This window comes from Stomoxys calcitrans, chromosome 5, assembly GCF_963082655.1.
Source record: "Stomoxys calcitrans chromosome 5, idStoCalc2.1, whole genome shotgun sequence".
In the NCBI taxonomy this organism is placed as follows: domain Eukaryota; kingdom Metazoa; phylum Arthropoda; class Insecta; order Diptera; family Muscidae; genus Stomoxys; species Stomoxys calcitrans.
This window is the reverse complement of record NC_081556.1, coordinates 119,782,082-119,805,177: the sequence shown is the minus strand read 5'-3', so window position 1 is coordinate 119,805,177 and position 23,096 is coordinate 119,782,082. Positions and strand designations below refer to the sequence as shown.

The 23,096-nt window shown below is 41.1% G+C and overlaps 2 protein-coding genes across 2 annotated transcripts in view; one reads left to right on the top strand and one right to left on the bottom strand.

The window, feature by feature from the left end:
* Positions 1 to 23,096, top strand: part of LOC106094039 (molybdopterin synthase catalytic subunit-like) — a 515,852-nt gene that overhangs the window by 365,323 nt on the left and 127,433 nt on the right. The window lies entirely within an intron of this gene.
* LOC106089370 (protein Wnt-2) overlaps positions 1 to 23,096 on the bottom strand; it is a 94,208-nt gene that overhangs the window by 23,827 nt on the left and 47,285 nt on the right. The window lies entirely within an intron of this gene.

The window sequence follows — 23,096 nt, the reverse complement described above, 5'->3', positions numbered from 1 at the left end:
TCTGACTGAATTACGGCGGCAATGACAGCAGAAACAACGAGACCAACGGCAACGGTAACAACACCGCCAACAATGACAAATGCATCACCCTGACGTATGGAGCGACCCCTGAGGTGAATTATGCCACAATAAAACTTCACTTACTTCACCCATGCGCTTGATCGCTTGTTTGCTGCATAAGTTAAAGTGACGCTTTTCCGGGCACTGCACATACACAAGCTGTTGTTGGTTGTCTACAACCAAGATTTTGATGGCGGTGATGATGATGGGCATGGTACATCATCCGGAACAACTTTTTTCATATTTTTATGACAAGGCATGTAAATATTCTGGCTTGTAATTAACACAATGTTTCAATAATGGTTTATAAATGAGCAAAATTTAGATTTTACTAATCAAGAAGTAAAAGTGCCTTTAGTTTGGCCTGGCCGAATCTAATTTACCATACACCAAAGATAGTATTTCAAATAAGTAGATCGGTTTGCTTATTCCGAGCTATATATTAAATAATGCACTTAAATGAACCGTATTTGGCTATTAGACATCAGATAAGTTTTCCGGGCGATGGTTCACCAACCAGACACTTCAACCCATCTTTTTATCGTTCTACAGGTGAACTCATGGCATATTTGAGCTCATTACATTTAACGGATGTTAAAGGTAGCTACGCAGGTGATACCGCACCCTCGTCGAAACCATCCTGTTCCTTCAACAAATTTCAGGAGTCCTGCCAGGGGACGTTCGCAAGTTCACTCAGATCAGACCCGGACATAAACAAAGTAAGTGCTCAATAGAGGTCTCTTCATCCTAACCGATGCAACTTCTACAGAAGTCATTACGCGGTATTCCCATGCGCGCTGCCATGCGACCTATGGCACGATACTCGTTTATGACCTCTGTTAAGGTACTCATTGACCTCTTATCGAAAGCCAGCAACTCCCTCATACTCCCCAGGTCGATGACAGGCCAGAGCGCCTTTGTAGTCCGGCAAACATCCACCGAGTCCCACCTCATTACCGACGCCGCCCTGGCCATCCATTCTACTGTGTTCAATAACTCGACAAGTGGCTCGTAGGTAAGACCGGTGGCTGGTCCATCCGGCGTAGACGAACCCCTCCTGGCGCACTCGTCTGCCCTCTCATTTGCTGGGATTCCCTCATGTATGGGAACCCATATCAGCGTCAAATCCTGCCATTAAGCATATTGTTGGTCCACTGGGAGATTAAAGGGGTGAATCCCCGTGCGGTCCAGTGCAGCAACTATCGATCCATCTCCACACTATTGAAGGCCCCCTCAATATCCACGTGGATTGACGAAATCCTAGTGTTGACATCTGGAAGATCATATTACACGGATGGATCAAAGCTAGAGGACAGAGTGGGCCTGGAGGTCTACATTGAGAACCCAGGGACTGAGATGTGCTTTAGACTGTCTGACCATAATACGGTCCTCAGGCGGAGATCCGGGCGATCACGGAAAGCGTGAGGTGGTGTGGTGCTAGCGCGAGGACGTCAAGTGTAAAAATCTTTACGAACAGTAAAATTGCCATAAGGGCAATAGCAACCAGGACGGTAAGGTCACGAACAGTCTTACAGTGTAAGAAGGAGATTAACGCCTTCTCTTCAGACGATTTGGCGGTGAAGGCCAGAGGACTGCCATCAATAAGCTTGGTTAACCCGTAGCTTTTCGGGTCGCCCAGTCCCAGTTAAGAGCGTGGGCGATGAATGCACATGCAACCCTGTGGAAAAGCAAAACGGTCGGTAGGACGGCGAAAATCCTATGGGGGAATTCAGAATCGTGAGAAGACGAAGCTCTTACTGAAAGGAAGTAAGAAGGTGGTCAGTATAGCTATTGGTATCACAACGGGACACATAGGACTACGAGCTCACTTATGCAAAATCGGTGCGGCAAGTGATACCATATGTAAGGAATGTGGGGAAGAAGATGACACGTTGGAGCATTCCCAATGTCATTGCCCGGCTTTCGCCGCTTACAGATTAGGTGGGGACACAATACCAGGCATGAACCAACTTAGTGGCGTGGCATGGAAAACAATGAAGAATTTTGTAAGTATCACGGAATTCCTAAAACTGATTTTTTTTTTTGGAAGTTACTTTCTAGTTTTTAGAGCGCCCAACAAGCCTTACCTAACTACCAGTTGACAATACCGAAGTTCCATCAATCCAAGACCGTGCTGCTGGCAGCAGTGTCTCACACTCGATCTCGAGTGTCGTCCCAGGTATTCCAATCCATCCAGTTCTCTAATAGTCGCTTCGATTATATCACTCCTGACCTGCCCCTATCTAACATGTACCCTCCCATTGCCACAAGTCTCATAGCTGCAGTGGCTGCCTCATCGCCCCGCCTACGCCAAGACAACATGTTCTCTGAACCTGTGGTAATGACTTATTAGTGCACCTTTTCTCCTTCGCTGTCCACCAAATTACTGAGGCTTATGTTAGTATTAGTCTACTTTAGCTCCTGTAGGGTTCTCGGTACGTTACTGGATTTCCTATCCAAGATCACTTCAGAACGGCCAAATGAGGCTCTACAACGCTTTTCCTTAGAGTGTTTTTGCGGCTTCTCTCCAGCCCAATCAAACTCCATTACAGGCGGTAATGTAAACCTCGTACTTTTCCAGCAAATTCATCAGTTCGTATACAGCAACTTATCTGTATAGAGTTCGAACATGGAAGATGTAGATTTGCATCTTGTTTTGGCCCTTAAATCGTTTGCAGGGTCGTCGACTTTATGGTGGTTAGTTATTCTGCAAATACAAATTTTGCCCATGAACATTCCATTAAAGAACAGGGGCGAACTTCTCACATATCAAAGAGTTCAGTCCGATGCAAGTTTAAGCTCAATGATAAGGGACCTCCTTTTTATAGCCGAGTCCGAACGACGTGCCTCAGGAGGAGGCAGAAGTTGTTTTTACATGGCATAGTACCGCACAAATGTCGCCAGTATTAGGAAGGGATAACAACCGCTGAATGATTTATGATGGTCTTGCCAGGATTTGAACCCAGGCGTTCAGCTTCATAGGCGGTCATGTTAATCTCTGCGCTATGGTGGCCTCCGGTTATTTATTCTACAAGTTTTATATACCCCCTTCCTACAGTGAAGAGCATAAAAATGCCTTCAATTATTTATTTATTCAATTTCCAATTTCTTATTCTGCATGCTCCCGTATCAAAAATTCCAAACTTTAGTTACTTAACCAGTTTGCTCATCCACAATTTACCTGTTTAATTCGGTAGCTTAATAACCCACTGAGTGATTGTTTAAACGACTTAACGTAGAAATAGTTTACACCTTACCAAAAAGCAAAACACTAAATGTAAACAAATGCTTGTAAATTTCTTTCACATGTAATTCACACTTGATCTAAATCCCAAAACTGGTTCAAGTCTAAATTTGGTCAATCTGTCTTTCCTCTACAAACTCCAGAGCAACTAGAAGCAACGGGCTTGCCAAGAATTTCGATGGCATCCCGCCAATTTTTAACAGTTTCAGTTTAGAAATCATGACACAAATCACACGCTATTATTACGTCTGACTATACGATGCGATTTAGAAGATCGCGTGATAAAATGTTTAGTGTGTCTATCAGATGAGCAGGGAGAAAAATCTGCTTTTCTAAGGTGGCATGTGAACATCTGTCACTATTTGCCTTCCCCCTTAGGTGAAGATCCACAGTGAAACTAGACAACGCAACACAACACAAACCTAATCCAAATAAAATCTAAGCCAAACCAGAATAACGAATGTTCTAAGTGACTTAAAGCAATTTCATCCTAATAAATGTAGGAAAGCAATGCCTAAATGATTACACCATGAAACAGATTTAAAAATGTGAAGGTATGACTAAATTATAGCAACGTCTAAATAAATTTTCTGAACATTTATTTACGAAAATTTAAAATATACGTAAAAAAAAGATGAATTTGTTGCTAATTCGTCTTAAAAATATAGTTTTTATTTATTTTGTTTTTTTATTTATTATTGAGTTGCCCAAAAAGTAATAGCGGATTTTTCATATAGTCGGCGTTGACAAATTTTTTCACAGCTTGTGACTCTGCATTCTTTCTTCTGTCAGTTATCAGCTGTTACTTTTAGCTTGCTTTAGAAAAAAAGTTTAAAAAAAGTATATTTGATTAAAGTTCATTCTAAGTTTTATTAAAAATGCATTTACTTTCTTTTAAAAAATCCGCAATTATTTTTTGGGCAACCCAATATTTATTATATAAAATTAAAACTTACAAGCAATTAAAGCTATCGCTTTCAAAGTTCCAATATACGGTGGCCAGCATACAATATTTTCAATGAAATCAATATAAAAATCTCTCAAACCACTTAGGTAAGGTTAAAAAAGAGGGTGCAGATATATATCTGCCCCATGCCACTATAGGCATACACCTAAGCCCGTGATCGTCTTGTTGTGCGCTTTAAAAACTTAAGAAAGTGACCCCAAAAGGAAAATTTTAAGTTAGGAATTGATCGTCGTCCTATTTACAAAATCCTTAATTGTTTTCCATACTACTCCCCTAAATTGGTTCATGTCTGGTATTGTGTACCCACCTATGTACCGGTGTCTGTTAACTGCGAAAGTCGGGCAATGACATAAGAAATGCTCCAACGTCTTATCATCTTCCCCACATGCCCTACACATGCTATCACTTGCCGCACCGATTTTGCATAAGTGAGCACGTAGTCCTTTGTGTCCCGTTACTACACCAAAAGCTATACTGATCACCTTTTTGCTTCCTTTCAGTAATAGCTTCGTCCTCTCACGATCCGAATCACCCCATAGGATTTTCGCCGTCCTACCGACTGTTTCGCTATTCCACAGTGTTACATGTGTTACGTTTGTCGCCCTCGCTTTTAAGCGGACTGCGTCGACCCGAACGGTTTCGGTTTAACCAAGTTTATCGACGGCAGTTCTCTGACTTCACTGCCAACTCGTCTGTCCCTTCATTCACCCTTACTCCGTTATGGCCCGTCACCCAAACAATGCGGATTGTGCCATTTTCAGAGAAGGCGTTAATCTCCTTCTTACACTCCAAGACTGTACGTTACCTTACCGTCCTGATTGTTATTGCCCTGATGACCAGTTTACTGTCCGCAAAGATTTTCACTCTCGACGTACTCGCGTTAGCACCAGTCCACCTCACGCATTCCGTGATCGCCCGGATCTTTTCCTGTAGGACCGTATTATAGTCAGACAGTCTAAAACAGATCTCAGTCCTTGGGTTCTCAATGTAGACCCCCAGACCCACTCTGTCGCCTAGCTTTGACCTATCCTTAACTTGTTGTATGGTCCTAACGTTGCACTTTTTCTCCATAGCAGTCCACCAAACAAATGAGGCGTAAGTAAGTATTGGTATAATCATTCTTCTGTAGAGCCAGTGGACTATCCTCGGATTTAGGTCCCATTTTGAGCCTACGGTGCGTCTACATAGTGCCCAACATCTCTGAGCTTTCTTAGTACGCTCCTGAATGTGACACTTCCAATTAAGTTTCCTATGGAAGATCCCTCCTAAGCATGTGACCTTGTCAGATATCGAAATCATTCTATTGAAGAAATGTGGTGCGTCAAATTGGCCCACCTTTGTCTTCTTCGTGAACAAGCAGATTTAAGTTTTCTCTAGGTTAACATTGAGTGGACTATCCTTGGATTCAGGTCCCATTTTGAGCCTACGGCCGGCCGGTCTACATAGTGCCCAACATCTTTGAGGCTTCTCAGTACGCTCCTAAATGTGACACTTCCAATTCAATTTCCTATCCAACATCACTCCTAAGTATGTGACCTTGTTAGATATCAAAATCGTTCTATTGAGGAAACGTGGTGCCTCAAATTGGCCCACCTTCGTCTTCCTCGTGAACATGCATATTTCAGTCTTCTCTGGGTTAACATTGAGACCTCTGGGTCTAGCCCAGTCATATGCCATATGCAAGACCCTTTCGGCCCTTCTGCATATCTCGTTCGTATCCGTACCCCTTAGAAGTATAATAACATTGTCTGCATAGCAGACGGGTTCAAATCCCTCCTCATTCAGCATCCGTTATTTATGGTGGTCATCTAAAAGAGTGACGATAAAATGCCCCCCTGTGGCGTGCCCTGTGCCACTTTCTCCCTTATATTTATGTCGTGGAACCCGCAATTTATCCCATGTTCCTTAGCTTATGGCTTATCCAGTCCCTAAGGAACGGGTCCACCCGGTACTGGTCTAAGGATTGAATCAATGTGTCACTCCGCACATTATTAAACGTCCCCTCGATGTCAATGCAAACCGCCAATGTGTATGTCTTGGCATGGAAGATTTCTTCTATTTTATGCACAACCTCGTGCAGAGCAGTCTCCACCGTCCTTCCCTTGACATAGGCATGCTGTTTGTATTGAAGTAGTTCGCTGGATATCCTACTCTTTATCATAGTATCCACAATGCGTTCCATAATTTTGAGTAGGAAGGACGTAAATCTTATAGGTCTGTAGGCCTTTGGGGTCGCATACTTGCCTTGCCGGGCTGGGATATAAACACCACCCTTGCCTCCTGCCAGACTTTCGGAGTATACGCAAGTCCTAGGCACGCTGTGAAAATATTGGTCAGATGAAGCGCCAGATAGTCGGCCTCCTTCTGAGATAACGACGGAAATATTTCATCAGGACCAAGTGACTTAATTGGTTTGGAGTTCCTCAAGCCTTGCTTGACCACAAACTCCGTTATGATAAACCTTCGTTCAATGTCATTATTCCCAGATTCCGGTGTCCCCGTAAGTCCCGTCGTCGTATCCTTTGGAAAATGCGTTTTCATCAAAAGTCTCAACATATCCTCCGTTGTTTCTGCTCTCACTCCCATGTTTAGCTTGCCTCCTGCCAGGCTTTTGGAGTATATGCAAGTCCTAGGCACGCTGTGAATATATTGGCCAGATGAGGCGCCAGATGGTCAGACTCCTTCTGAGATAACGGCGGAAATATTTCATCGGGTTCAGGTTACTTAAATGGTTTGAAGCTCCTCAAAACTTCCTTGACCACAAATTCCATTATGATAAACCCTCGATCAGACTCATTATTCCCAGATTCCGGTGTCCCCATGAGTCCCGTCGTCGTATCCTGTGGAAAATGCATTTTCATTAAAAGCCTCAACGTATCCTCCGTTATTTTTGCTCTCACTCCCATGTCGTCTTTTTTAGAGAAACTTTTTCAACCTTGCTTATTAGCTGTACTTTTCCCAATGCATGTATTTTTGTGTAATGACAGACATTCCTTCTGTGACAAACTACACTTCTTCCGTACTACACATGATTTTGTTCATCTGTTGAAAGTTGTATCGATGGCTTCGAACGCTAAGACAACGGCAATGGCTCTCGCTGTTGCTCCGTGTGCCCAGGTGCGAATCATAGATGCGTTTTCGTTATTAATACGATTCAAATGCAACATACCAACGTATGGCCCTTGAAGCCATCACTCCTAATATGGTTGAAAAGTCTTCTATAGCCAAAGACGAAACGCGTCCCATAGTGGTTGGTGTGTGTTGCTATCTTTGGCTTTCGTTTTCCATTTGCATCTCCGATCATTGAGCTCGTCTCGAACGAGAAACAGGCGAAGATTTGATGATCTCGCCCTAACTGGGAAAAAACTTGAAAAATTTTACTTTTTCATCTTGGCGGTGTCATTACGGCTATCGCCCTGGTCAATGAAAAGCTTCCAGGAGACACCTTTTGCCGCTCTAGTTATCTATTGTATTTTTTGAGCCTTGTGTAATACACATCCCAATATACTTCCGATTTTTTACGACGTGCTCTGTTAAAAAGTCTGCGGACCTCTTTTCCAATGTTGCAAATATCCCCGGTCATCCAGGGCTTTTCTTGGACTTATATCATTTCTGGAAGAAGACAACTATCTTCGAAAGAGTCCACTAGTGCAGTCGTAATCCTCTTGACATTGTCGTCAATGTCTTCTATACTTGGACAATCTAAATTATCTTGCCCAAGTCTACTTTGGAGTAGTCTTCCGAATTTTGGCCAGATGGTTTTCAACTCATTACAGAAGCTTTTCTGATTCGGCGCTGGCCGTGCTATTCACGGCTTCGAAACACCATGAAACGGAATATTTTTACTTAAAACCTGTCAGAATTCTTGAATACTTAATAACACCGCTACCTTTGTTAATAGGATTAGGGAGGAAGTTTTATATGTGACAATATGTTTGGAAAATCTAATCGATGAGGTTCAGGACTGGAGGGTCTCCATGGAGCATTCCTTCTCAGAATATCGCAACATTAGGTTTATAGTCTGAGAAGGAATGCTGCATGGAGACCTCCAATTCTGAACCTCATCGATTAGATTTTCCAAACATATTGCCACATATAAAACTTCCTCCCTTATCCTATTAACAAAGGTAGCGGTGTTATTAAGTATTCAAGAATTCTGACAGGTTTTAAGTAAAAATCTTCAGTTTCATGGTGTTTCGAAGCCGTGAACAAATAAACCATCGCAATTGATAAATCATGAAATGTTAGCCAAAGTTTATTTGGATTCTGGCAGTTTTTTTCTGTTAACAATGTGATTTGCTGTAACAGATAACAGTCATGCCATGCCAACAAACGCCCAAGGTACTTGTCCCCTTCTATGAGCAGCAAGCCTAAACAGTGTGGTTTTGGGGGTATTCCAACAAACGCCTAGGAATAAAACAGGATGCAATAGACCTGAAGAAGAGATTTGGTAAATGTTCACGTATATGAGTGTGTGTGCGTGTGTGTGTGTGTGTGCGCGCATGTGTGATTAGCACATTACATCATTTTGCCCATAGGCTTAGTGAACTCGTTTCTCAAGACTTTTTCTATTTTCATTTGAGATCCTCTGTTTTTTTTTGCACACGAAGAGTTCAAATTTCGTGAGAAGGAAAAAACAAGACGCATAGTTTTTTTTTGTTTTGTTTTCAACTCTATTTGTTTCCTTTAAGGCTTCATGGGGTTTTGTTGGCTATGGACTTGGCTTACATGATGTCTTAAGCTATATGCTGTGTTACATTGAATTGGTGTTGCGCATGCGTGTTGCAGCTTTCATGGTTTTAAATGATATTGACGCGCTTGCGTGCAGTTAATGATGAAAATGAAATCGTAAATAATTGATTGGAAAAAGAGCAAACAGACAAAGAGTTGGTAGGCAGTACCGACAGACAGTTATTAAGCAGGGCTGTGAATAGATCGCTGGATTGTTGGATGGTTGGTTGGTAGAAAACGAAATTTGCCAAAGCTTTAATAGGCCGGGTGTCCAGTTTCTACTTGTTTCCCTGCCATACTTTGCATCGGCATGTAGGTGATATATATTTAGTGATGGTGGGCTACTGCCATGAGGATGTTTTGACACTCCTTTCAATTATGGGCCTATTTTCCTTCACTGCCTTTGCTTCTCATATAACATTGGCAATAAATCATAACTTTTGGTCTACTCAAATTGCCTTCAATTAGTTTTTTTGTTTTCTTCCATATTTTGGGATGTGGTAGTTGTTGTTGTGATTGTTTTTTGGTCTTTCGTTATGCCACTCAAAACATGTTCAACATAATAATTTGTTGTTATCACTACTGTTATTATTAACATTGCGGCAGGTAATTAGGTGCTGTACTCTAGCTGTAGCAGCATATGTTGGCTAGGCATGCCACATGTGGTTGTCTGTGGCTTGAAGAGTCAAGCCTTGTAATGACTATGACTTGGGGAGGTGATTTTTGATATTCGTGGGAATGTTGTTTGCATGAAGGTTTTGAGGAGCTTTTTTTTGTTGCAGTTCCTTCGTAGGTTGGCTCTCTAGGAAATTATAGGTTTTTTTTACTGGCAAGACATTCACTTTTGTGAATAGGATGGTCAGTCATTAAGCATTTTGTGATAGGCAGTTGAGAGTTCAATGAACACTCGCAGGAATGTCATAATTTGCATTTTAAATTTGCAAAAGTTTCAAGGACATCTCAAGAATTTTCTTAAAAGGACAGATATGGTTAGGGATGAGAAAAAAGTAAATGAGTTAGGTGATAGTCATTTATGCTTCTAAATGATAATAACAGCCTAGAGAGCTACATTTATGATATTTATGACAAGTGCAAGGCAAACATTTCAATTGTGAATTTTCCAAATCAAAATTTTGTAGTAAATATTGTAGAAAATTTAAATAAATAAATTTATAGCCAGTAGCTTGTGCCAGGACGAATCTTTTGTAATGGGTTGCCCAAAAAGTAATTGCGGATGTTTTAAAAGAAAGTAAATACATTTTTAAAAAAACTTAGAATGAACTTTAATCAAATATACTTTTTTTCTAAAGCAAGCTAAAAGTTACAGCTGATAACTGACAGAAGAAAGAATGCAATTACAGAGTCACAAACTGTGAAAAAATTTGTCAACGCCGACTATAAGAAAAATCCGCAATTACTTTTTGGGCAACCCAATATATGACATCCTTTATGGAGGGTATACTCGTGCCATTAGATGTCAGGTGCAATTTTCGCCAGAGCATGATATACAAATGCAAATGCGAGAGCATGATATACAGAAGCCAAACTTGATAAGTTAAAGCTGAGATTGGTATATCATGCTTTCTTCCCCCTATACATGTCTCACACTATTCAGAGATGCAGCCTTCTACCCTAAGGTTGCTGGTCAAATCCGTTCTTGTGGGGAAAACGAACCTCATAGTCGACAGTTACGCTAATGCTCATCAGCAGATATCGAGTCCTTCACTGAATACATGTGAGCAATACACAGGCTGGGATTTTGAGGTCCGATCTATGTGGTGTTCATCGCTGTCACAAGAAGCTTAGCTGCGAGCTACCGGGTGCGTCCACAGGTTGCCGATTGGGAATGCTCCATACGAAGTAGCTGCAATGGCAGTCGCGGACAATCAGCGGTATCGAGTGGAGAGTCTCAGTGAGAGGCTGGGCGGCACCGACTCTTGCTTAAATACTGAGTTCCTATGATGCTTTATACGACAAGATGAGTTATTGGCGTCTTTAACTAACCAAAGACCACCAAGTTCCTGCGGCGATTGATGCTTAGGACTGGAACGAGCTTGCTCACCTACAGGAGCTAGACGAGGTTCGCCACCTCCACATATAACTTGTAGCCACATTTGTATTTGCATTTGTTGTAGCCTACAACAAGAACCACCAGGTATAGAGAAATTCATGTCCCTCCTCTTAACAGAGGGAATTCCGTTTTGGGCTCAGTTTTGGCACTACAGAACTTTCCTTTGTAGATCTGAGAAGAAAGTGGAAAATGTGGAAGACATTCATATGTTGGTCAAGCGGATCACGAACGAACTAAAAGACTCGCTTAAGTCTACAAATGCAAACATTCTATTATGGAAAAGGGCAAACTTCTCACATATCAATAAGTGCTGTCCGATTCAAGTTTAAGCTCAATGATAAGGGACCTCCTTTTTATAGCCGAGTTCGAACGGCGTGGTGCAGTGCGACACCTCTTTGAGGAAACGTTTTTACGTGGCAAAAAACATCACAAATGTTACCAGCTTAAGTCTGCAGGTGTTACAACCAAAGCCAAGGAGCAAACAACAACCGCCAAGGTGATCGACAGAACATTTCAGAATGGGTTGCAGAAGACTCTGCAATAAGGCGAAAGCCACAAGGACACCTCAGGGCTGAGTATACAAGGGCGAGAAAGTTATGTACATCGGTAGTTGAGTTTATGTAGGCTACTGAAGGTCCTAGCCTCTAAACCTATTACGGTAGGGTACTTTCAGAAGTCGGAGCAATGTATGGCCATTGTCTAGTGCAAAATGCAAATTTTGCCCATTAACGTACCACTAAGGAACAGGGACAAACTTCTCGCATATGAATGAGTGCAGTCCGATTCAAGTTTAAGCTCAATGATAAGGGGCCTCCTTTTCATAGCCGAATCCGAACGTCGTGCCGCAGTGCGACACCTCTTTGGAGAAAAGTTTTACATGGCATAGTACCTCACAAATGTTGCCAGCATTAGGGGGGGAAAACCACCGTTGAACATTTTTTCTGATGGTCTCGCCAGGATTCGAACCCAGACATTCCAGACGTCATACTCGGACATGCTAACCTCTGCGCTACGGTGGCCTCCATTGTCTAGTGAGGGAACACTAAATCTACTCCTGAATACACATTTCCCGGGAAACTTTCCAAAGGACAACAAGGCGCCGCACAGTGGGATAAAATCGAAAAAAAATTGGAATAAAAAAATTTTATATATTGAAGTACATATAGCATCCGTTATTATGACATATCTTTTTTAAGTTTTACTTAAGACGCATCTACAATATGTACGGTGTTTAAGCAAGTTTTGTGAATGCTATACCATGAAAAACACTTTTTTTGGCCAAACAATTCACTTTTTTCATATTATTTGGCTTCCAAACTGTGTAACTTTTAACTGTGAACGCTGTCCCTTCCCCACATAGGCCTTGTGCTATATATACCTAATGATATAGTGTCCCAGACGAAGCAGCACATGGGCTCACAAGATCCAGAATTTTGTTCTCTTTGGGTTAAATTAAGGATTGAAACACACGTACTTTACTTTAGATTTTTATATAGAAGTCCTAACCCGGAATGGGAGGCTTCCTTAAGAGGCTTTGACTACCTTTCTGACTCAATCACTACGATTTTAGAAGAATGTCCGCACAGTGAAATCGTTTTTGCTGGTGGTTTCAATGCTTATAACTTCTCTTGGCTTTCCTTTTCGGGACGCACGACTCCGGAAGGTCAATACGCTGAGCTTTTCGCCACGCAGAATGGACTGACGAAACTAGTGAATGAACCGACACATGTGTCAAAGGGCACCAAAATAACATACTTGAGCTTTTCTTAACTTCGCAAGTATGTAGTTAATATCCTTGCGTCTTTTGGTAACTAAAATAACTGCATCATTTCAGCATCTTTTTCTGCTATTCGCGCCGCCTCTTACCCAAAAAGGGTGAGGCGAACAACCCTGCGAATTACCGACCAATTGCGATATGCTCCGTGCTCTCCAAAGTTATGGAGATTATGGTGAACGACCATCTTGTGAGACTACAAACGTAGCCCCAATAAACTTTCAAAATACCGAAGTGACCTACTTTGGGGGCCTGCCAAAAGCCAGCCGAAAAATTAGGGCCATGAAATTTTGCACACAATATCTCTCATCCCGTTCTCACACTTCATATTTTTTACTAGTTTTTTTTTTGTTCTGTCCCACTGTGCGCCATAAGAGTTTGTCATTAAAATGCATTTCGGAAAATCCTGAAGACGATAAACTCGCCAGGGCCTCCTTCAAATCCCGAGGTCCTGATAATGTATCAAATCACAAACTATGTTCGAAAGATTGGATTCTAGGCCTAGGGAGAAGAACTCTGCTTGTATCGGTATTGCATATCTGTGCGATAGAGGCACACAAACGTCATTTCATTTCAAAAGCAGAAGAACCGTACCACCCGAAACCAAAAGATTTTTGTCCTATTAGTCTGTCGTCCTTTATGGTAAATATTCTGGAGAGGAAACATATCTTGGTGAAAATTTTCTGGAGTTCACCTGTCGTTGATGCGACGCTTCAGACCATAAGCACTTTGCGAATCTCAAATCAAGTTCAAGTTCTTGGTGAAATATTCAGAGAGTGCAGAAGTTCTCCAGCTTCCGCAGGGTGCTTGCTAAGGATCCGAAACTCCGAAATGCCCGAGTATAGCGCATAATAACGAAAGAGACGACTGTCTGGGAAAGTGTTAGGATGCCATAAAGCCTACTGTGTTGCAAAGGGTTGAACCTTATGCCATACCATTTGAGATGAAAACAATGCATGTGCTTATGTGTTGTAGTGATAGATTTTTTGTCCATGCAACTACAGACTACCATGGTATACACGTTTTTTTGTGCATTTCTCGAAAGTTGCGTCAAAAACCTCGAACGCTAGACAGCGGAAACGGCTCTCGCTGTTACTTCGAGTGTCCTGGCTCGGATACAAATTAAAATTTGAATAATCCCGAAACTAGTGGAGATATTGTATACCTCAAGCGGACTTGTAGAGATTTTTGAGCACTATCCAGCAAAAAAAAAAAAAAATTTTTTGGAAATCTGAGCACAAATTATTTGGCAGCGGGAACAATTTTTCCAAATACCGAGATGACCAACTTGAGGGCCCTGGCAAGATGCGCCCGAACCATCTGAGACCTTGAAATTTTATACATGATCTCGATAACACCTCAGCTCTTTAAATTTTTTATTTGTTTTTTTCGATTCTATTCCACTGAGTGTCGCTAGCATTGGGAGGGTAAACCACAGCCAATAAATTGTCTGATGTCGCCAGAATTCAAATGCAGGCCGAAACGCTAACCTCTGCGCAAGGAGGGCCCTCAAGTAAGATAAATCAATCAAAGAACTCGACCAATGCAACCCATGGTGGAGGAACCACCGAACTATTAGTAATGGCGGCGTTATTACTCTACCCATTTGGACTGAGCAATATTTGCCTTTTTTGTATAATTTGTGCTTTCTACGAATCAAGACCCAATTTCCCATATTTTATGGTTCCTACAGTTTGGGCCGTTTTTACTGGACGCTGATGATTCAGTCAATCAACTACTCATACCACGCAACTCATACGTATATAAAGAATGTGAAGAAAATATTATATTTTGAAGAAGTTCGTTGTTTAAGTCTTTTGTTTTCAAGCCCTGCTTAGGAAGAGTATGATATTTTATTTAACAAAAAATATTAAAAACACTTTAGGCAAATACAAAATACAAATTTGCCTAAACTAGAATTGTTTCAAGTGCCAATATCCATGAGTGGTGTCCGATTCAAGTATTCAAGTATTCAAGTCCAATGATAAGATCTCCCTTTTATGGACAACCTCGATCGGTATGCCGCTGAGAAGCACCTCCTTTTAAAGAAGTTTTACATTTTACATGATATCAACGTTAATGAGGGAATAACTCCCACTGAAAAAGTTTTCTGATGTTTTCTTTAGGATTCGAGTCAAGGCTTAAAGAGTCCCTTATGCCTAGGTGACCTACATTGAATGCAACAAAGCTCCCATCAATTTTATAGGCCGGCGGATTTTAAAAATTCTTCATTCTGTTCTTCATTCCTTAGGAAAGTTTTTAGCAACTGTGAGAATAAATTATTTTTAACACGAGTCATTTTAGCATAGCAATAAAACTATGATTGTTTTCTCACATTGCCATTTTATAACCAGTCGGCTTCCTTTTGGTCTACAGCTTATATAAAACCCCGCTGTTTATATAGATCTGTGACGTGGATTCACTCAAGCTCATAACACCTAAATAGGCTGTGAGTGATGAAAACCATACGCTACTTAAATGATATTCTAATTCTATGCAAAGTGCCTGCAGATAATATTCAAATGGTCTTCGATAAGAAAGCACTAAAACTTAATTGCTCGGCTATTTTTAATTAAGTAGGGATATTAGAAGAAACTACACCTGTTTAGTTATGTTAATCCCCTGCCATATTCTAATCAGTTTTTATACATTTCCGAATAAATCGCCAGAACTAATGCTTGGCTGGAGAGAAGAATCACAGCATCACAGAAATTCATTTGAATAGATTATTATCTTAAAATGAATTGAGTGTTTGAAATGATATGAATTCCAACGCCTCTGCAAATGCAAATTGTTGTTTTTTTCTTTCAGTTCTATGATAGGAATTTAGCTTGACAGGGGCAAATGGTTGGTGACTTGGCAATGGTATTGAAATTAAAATTCCATGGGACTTCTCCTTAGTGCAATAATTATTATTTTACTGAATTATATGACAATCAATGACATTATGCCACTAACCGTTTCAAATTCACAAACAGTGTGTACCAAGTGGAGTAAAACAAAATATATTGCAACTGCTTTTTATTTGTCCTGGAAATTTGAAGTCAAATCAGAACTCAACACATCATATTTTGAACACATCAAATCAAATTAGAACAAATAATTGCATGTTGAATTCTACTTGCCGGAATCTTATATTCCCTCTACTATGGACCTTTCCTTTGCCTTTCCCCAGTTTCTTTTTATAGGCAGAAACTAAAGACGGATAATAGTAAAAAGATATCCCCATAGTTTTTTTTCATAAGAAGGCAAACAAATTTTAGGTTATTAAACGATCTATACCATACTTGGTGCAGATGTTAGAGGCCATGGCAAATTTTCAATCAAAACGGGTAAGAAATGCGCCCTCAAGAAGCTCGAAATGGAAAATTGGAAGATCGGTTTATAAGAGAGGTATGTACGGTTATGGACTTAGGTTAGGTTGAAAAGAGAGTGCAGATATTATTCGCCCCATGCCACTATGGACATGCACCTAAGCCAGTAATCGGCTTATTGTGCGCTTTAAATACAAAAAAAGTAACCTCGAAAAAGACAATCTAAGACAGGAATTCCGTGCTACTTACAAAATCCTTAGTTGTGTTCCATGCCACTACCCTAAGTTGGTTCATGTCTGGTATAGTGTTCCCACCTAAGTGCCGGTATCTGCTAGACGCGAAAGCCGGGAAATGACAAAGGAAATGCTCCAAATTCTCGTCATCTTCCCCGCATGCTCTACACATGCAATCACTTGCAGCACCGTTTTGACTTAAGTGAGTCCTATGTGTCACGTCATGATACCAATAGCTATACTGACCTTCTTCTTACTTCCTTTCAGTAATAGCCACGTCCTCTCACGATCCGGATAATCGCCGTCCTATTGACTCTTTGGCTGTTCCACAGTGTTACATGCGCGTACATCGCTCACGCCCTTAACTCGAACTGCGTACTGAACCCGAAAGGCTTCGGGTTAACCAAGTTCATTGACGGCAGTCCTCTGGCCTTTACACCCAAATCGTCTTCCCTTTCATTCCCCTTTACTCCGTTATGGCCCGGCAACCAAACGATGGGGATTTTGCCATCCTCAGCGAAGGCATTAATCGCCTTCTTACACTGCAGGACTGTTCGTGACCTTACCATCCTGGTTGTTATTGCCCTTATGGCTATTTTATTGTCCGTAAAGATGTTCGCACTCGACGTTCTCGCGTTAGCACTGCACCACTTCACGCATTCCGTGATCGCCATATAGACCAATCTGCAGAATTAAGGTCTTAGGGCCAATAAAGCCAAATTTATTATGCGATTTCGCCGAAATTTGGGACCGTGAGTTGTGTTAGGCCTCTCGACATCCTTATTCAATACGGCTCAGATCGGTCCAGATTTGGATATAGCTGTCATATGGCCCGATCTCTCAATTTAAGGTATTCGGAACATAAAAGCCACATTTATTATCCCATTTTGCTGAAATTTGGGACATTGAGTTGTGTTAGGCCCTTCGACATCCTTCTTCAATTTGGCTCAGATCGGTCCAGATTTGGATATAGTTGCTATATAGACCGATCTCTCGATTTAAGGTTTTGGGCCCTAAAAAAGGCGCAATTATTATCCAATGTCGCCGAAATTTGGGACAGTGAGTTATGTTAGGCCCGTCGGCATTCTTCTTAAATTTGGCTTAGATCGGTCCAGATTTGGATATAGCTGCCATATAGACCGATCTCTCGATTTAAGGTTTTGAGGCCATAAAAGGCGCATTAATTGTCCGATGTCGCCGAAATTTGGGACAATGAATTGTGTTAGGTCCTTCGACATCCTTTTTTAATCGGTTCAGATTTGGATATAGCTGTCATATAGACCGATCTCTCGATTTAAGGTTTGGGCCCATGAAAAACGCATTTATTGTCCGATGTCGCCGAAATTTGGGACAGTGAGTTGTGTTAGGCCCCTCGACAAATTTCTGCAATTTGGCTAAGATCGATAATGATTTGAATATAGCTGCCATATAGACCGATACGCCGATTTTGGGTCTTAGGACTATAAAAGCCACATTCATTATCTGATTTTGCTGAAATTCGTATCGGTGAGTTCTATTAAGCCAATCGACATTATTCTTCAATTTGGCCCCAATCGGTCCAGATTTGGATATAGCTGCCATATAGACCGTTCTCTCGATTTAAGGTCTTGGGCCCATAAAAGTCGCATTTATTGTCCGATTGTGTCAAAATTTGGGACAGTGAGTTGCGTTAGGCCCCTTGACATTAGTCTTCAATGTGGCCCAGATCAGCCTAGATTTGGATATAGCTGGCATATAGACCGATGTCTCGATTTAAGGTCTAAGGCCCATAAAAGTCGCATTTATTGCCCGATTTCGCCGAAATTTAGGACAGTTATTTGTGTTCGTCCATTCGACATCAGTCTTCAATTTGGTCGAGATCAGTCCAGATTTGGATATTGATGCTATATAGACCGATCTCTCGATTTAAGGTTTTGGGGCCATAAAAAGCGCATTTTTGTCCGATGTCGTCGAAATTTGAGACAGTGAGTTGTGTTAGGCTCTTCGACATTTATCTGCAACTTGGCCCATATCGGTCCAGATTTGGATATAGCTGCTATATAGACCGATATCTCGATTAAAAATCTTGGCCCCATAAAAGGCGTATTTATAATCGGATTTCACTGAAATTTGGCACTGTGACTTGTGTTAGTCTTTTCGACATCCGTGTCGTATATGGTTCAGCTCAGTTTATTTTTAGATATAGCTGCTATAAAGACCAATATTTTGTTCTACACAATTTAACAACGACTTGTACTTATAAGTATTTGGTCCAAAGCGGAACATATATCGATATAGCTGCTATGGGTCATAAGGTATGCATTTTACGCCGGATTTTGACGAAAGGTGGTTTACTTATATACCCGAGGTGGTGCGTATCCAAAGTTCGGCCCGGCCGAACTTCACGCCTTTTTACTTCTTTCAAATTTCAATAGGCTTCATCTTCACGCCAAAATTTTTCAAAAAAAATATTCAAAATGTTGCAAAAAAAATGAAAATATATTATTACTTGGTCAGTCAATTTAAAAAAATTAAAATTTTATATTTTAATGTCTAAAAAACGCTGAGTCTAGTTTCCTTGCTTAATGAACCCTTTTAAAGCGAAACATGTAACAACAGCAATTGTTAAACACAATAATTTTAACTTTTGTGTAGTTTTTTCCTACAAAATTAAGGAATTCATCAAGTAGGACAATAATGATGACATGATTTGCTTGTCTCTTAGCTTCTTCTTGGTTATGTCTTGACCATTTTTGGGAGGGAGGGTGCCAACTTGGTATGGTTTGAAAACTTGTCAGGTTCCATATTCCTATAAACTCATCAAAAACGCCAAGAAAAATGTTCGAAATGTGAAAGAATTCCAGTAGGTAGTAAACAGTCGATCATCATCATTTAACATTTTGCGAAAAAACGAAAGCCCAAACGAAGATGAGGAAGATGCTGGACCATGGAAAACAAAACATGCAACCAAAGCTGCAGCTACAGCGGTCGGTGTCGGTATCGGTGGCAGTGGTAGTGGCAATGGCAGCAAAATCACTGCACAACTTAAACCAATTATTACTTTACTACCAAATTGCAAAAACATGTTAAAATCATGTTTAACATGTTGGCGAAAAAGCCAAAACAGAACCAAACCAAACAATGCCACCAACACACACGGGCTATTCCAGAGTAAGCAACAGACAAACGTTAACATTTCAGAGCTCAGAGCTCGTCCACCGCAAAGATATCCAGAAGTGGCCGCGTGCGTTATAGTGAGATGACTTAAATTGTTATGGAATAAGGCCATTGCGAATTCCTGACTTCTTGGTGAATTTGTTCTGGCATTGTTGTTCGGAATGCCATCTTCAACCATTAACGGCAACCTCAGCGACATCCCATCACATGTAACATAACATCATGGCCTGTCAAGGAGTGCGATTATGTTGTTGTTGTTTCTGATATATGATGGCACATGCAACATGCACAACCACCACCTTTGTTGCTTCCATTTTTGTTTTTGCGTTTATTTATCTGCGTTTCAACATCCATTCCCATAGTTGGGGTCATTTAATGACAGTCTTTGAATTGAGGCAACTTAAAGTACATCACTGACATTAAAAACAATGCAGGCCAAAATTAAAGCATTTTCAAGCTTTTGTTAAATTATACGACAACGATGGGCATGTACGTGATCATACTAAATTAACCGATGATTTGTTAACCCTTTTAGGGACAAATTTAATAAACACTCATCGCACAAGCCATGGACGAAGAGACAGTGGTGCAAAGTTTGAAAAAACCTGAAATAATTTTACTGCGAGTGATATCTGAAATGGAGGTCACCGTGCCGCAGAGGTTAGTATGTGCGCCTATGACGCCGAACGCGTCCCGGCGGGAACATCAGAAATAGTTTCAGCCGTGGTTATCCCCTTACTAATGCCGGCTATATTTTTGAGGTATCCTGCCATGTGACAATTTCTCTAGCAAGTGGTGTTGCTATGCGGCACGCCGTTCGGACTCGGCATATTAAAGGAGGCCGCTTATCATTGAGCTTAAACTCTAATCGGACTGCCGTCATTGATCAGAAGAAATAAGAGAAGAGGAAATTTAGTAGAAGAAGTGGCTAAAAAATTGATGTCTGAAAAATTTCGTTACGATTTGGTAACAAATGCGATTTCCACCTTGATTACAAAAACACGACAGACAGCCTAACAGCACAGAAAGGATAAGCGGCAAGACGGACATGGCTAAGGAATTTCTGACCATAAATCTCCGTAGGACGCCACCGTAGCGCATAGGTTAGTATGTCCGCATATGACGCTGTACGCTTGGGTTCGAATCCTGGCGAGACCATTAGAAAAAAAATTTCAGCGGTGGTTTTCCCCTCCACGCTATTCGGACTCGGCTATAAAAAGGAGACCCCTTATCTTTGAGGTTAAATTTGAATCGGATTGCACTCATTGATATGTGAGAAGTTTGCCCCTGATTAATAGTGGAATGTTCATGGGCAAAATTTGCATTTTGCATAAATCAACGTAAAGACTCAAAAATAGCTGAACAGATTTTCAAGATGGTAAAGTTTCGTTCCCCGGTGAAAATAGGGTACTCCATTTTTTGATATCCGAAGGGGGGCGGACCCTCCCCTTACCGCAATTTTCATAACCGCCAGATCTTGGAGATGGGTGCACCGATTTAATCAAAATTGTGAATGCTTCCTAATGGTTACCCACACACACAAAATTGGTTTAAAACTATGGCGTCAAATAACCGGTGAAGACCCCCCATTTTAAAACCCATCTAAGCGAACCTCTTTACGGTTTGGGTCTGTATGGGTATCACATGAAAGTTATTTAAGAGTAGAGTACGAACTTGATATAAAAATTTTACCTCAAGTATTGACCGGTCGCCTCACACCCAAACGGATACATAGAACGAAAGGGACAATATAACATTTAAACGAAATTTATTTCGAAGCAGAAAGCGAAATTTATGTAAAAATTTGTGGTTAAGGGGGCGCTCCCCCTCCCCAAATCCACTGCCAAACGTACATGCAGGCCGATCGAGACAATATGGGACTCAAACGAAAGACATTTGAGAATAGTATAGGAAACTTTTATAAAAATTTGGGGTCAATTCTTAGGGAGGGTCGCCCCACTCCAAAAATAACCCCCAAATGATATAATGGCACCGAACGGGACAAAATCGTGTTCTTATGGAAGATATTTGAGAGTTTAACGCAAATTTTGAACATTACACTAAGGAACAGGGGCAAACTTCTCACATATCAATGAGTGCAGTCCGATTCAAGTTTAAGCTCAATTATAAGGGGCCTCCTTGTGCCGCAGTGCGACACCTCTTTGGAGAGAAGTTTTACATGCCAGCATTAGGAGGGGAAATCCGCCGCTGAAAATTTTTTCTAATGGTCCCACCGGGATTCGAACCCAGGAGTTCAGCGTCATAGGCGGACGTGCTAACCTCTACGATACGGTGGCCTCCAAGAGTTAAATACGGTTATAAATTATTTTAAGGTGTAAAAAGTAAGGTGTAGCGAGGCACACCGGGTCAGCTAGTTCCATATAAATGTGTACTTGGTTTAACCATTTCATGGTAGGACCTAAAATAGTCAACTAGATTCTTTAGAAAAGACTACATCCAACTATGGACGTCATGTCGTCACAGATTATCGTAAACCGATCACCATTGTGTTTCGCATTTTGCTTATTAGGAACAAAAGGAAATAAATAAAAAACTGAATAAAAAGTTCGGCGGGCCTAACTTTTTATACCTTCCACCATGGATCGCTTCTGTTAAATCAGTTTATGGTCCAATTCGAGGCTTACTTGGTTTGGATGTTGGAAACCATAGAATATGCCATTGTGCAAAATTTTGGTTTATATGACAACTTTATCAGGTTTTAGCTACATCGAATAAGCGTTCTATTGAACGTGCATAAAAACAATCAACGACAGCCGTATGACAAGCTGCGTATAGTAGAATATGACATATTAATCTAAGGAAGGGTTTTCCTCAGTTTGGTTAGGTTAAGTTTAAGTGGCAGTCTGTCGTCAGACTCACTTAGACGTTTTCGTCCATTGTGATACCACAGGAACAGGAGAAGGAAGATGCCTTCTAGTTCCTACCGTTGAACCATCCAGATCGCTTTAAAAAGCCCAATAACTTGCGAATGTTCACATCCGCTAAATCAGACAAGTTCTCAAAGAAATGAGAACCTTTTTTTTCGATGTTCTCACAGCTTTTGCAAAAGTCGTTGTTGGCAACCTTCAGTCCGTTAGCATGTTTTCCGATTAGACAGTGACCTGTCATGACGGACACAATGACTAAGACGTCTGTTCTATCCAATGAAAGCAAAGCAGTAGACCTCTTCAAGCTTAGATTAGGCCACATAGTTTTAGAATGCTCACAGCCCCTTTCTTTTCCTCAGTTGCTTCATACAAATTATATATCAATCCTACAACTCGGCCATCCTTTTCAATCACTGTCCTCAGTGATTACAAAATAATCGCTCAATGTGGCATTCTGCTCACAGAACCGCTCAACCTGGATGACAACAGGGAACCAATAACATCGTTCAAATGTGATTTCAATCTCACAGAACCGCTCAACCTATTGTAGATGACAACAGGGAAAAAAAACACAAAACATCGTTCAATGTGATTTCCTGCCACAGAACCGCTCTATCTGGCAACAACCAGAGAACCAACAACATCGCTCAAAGTGATT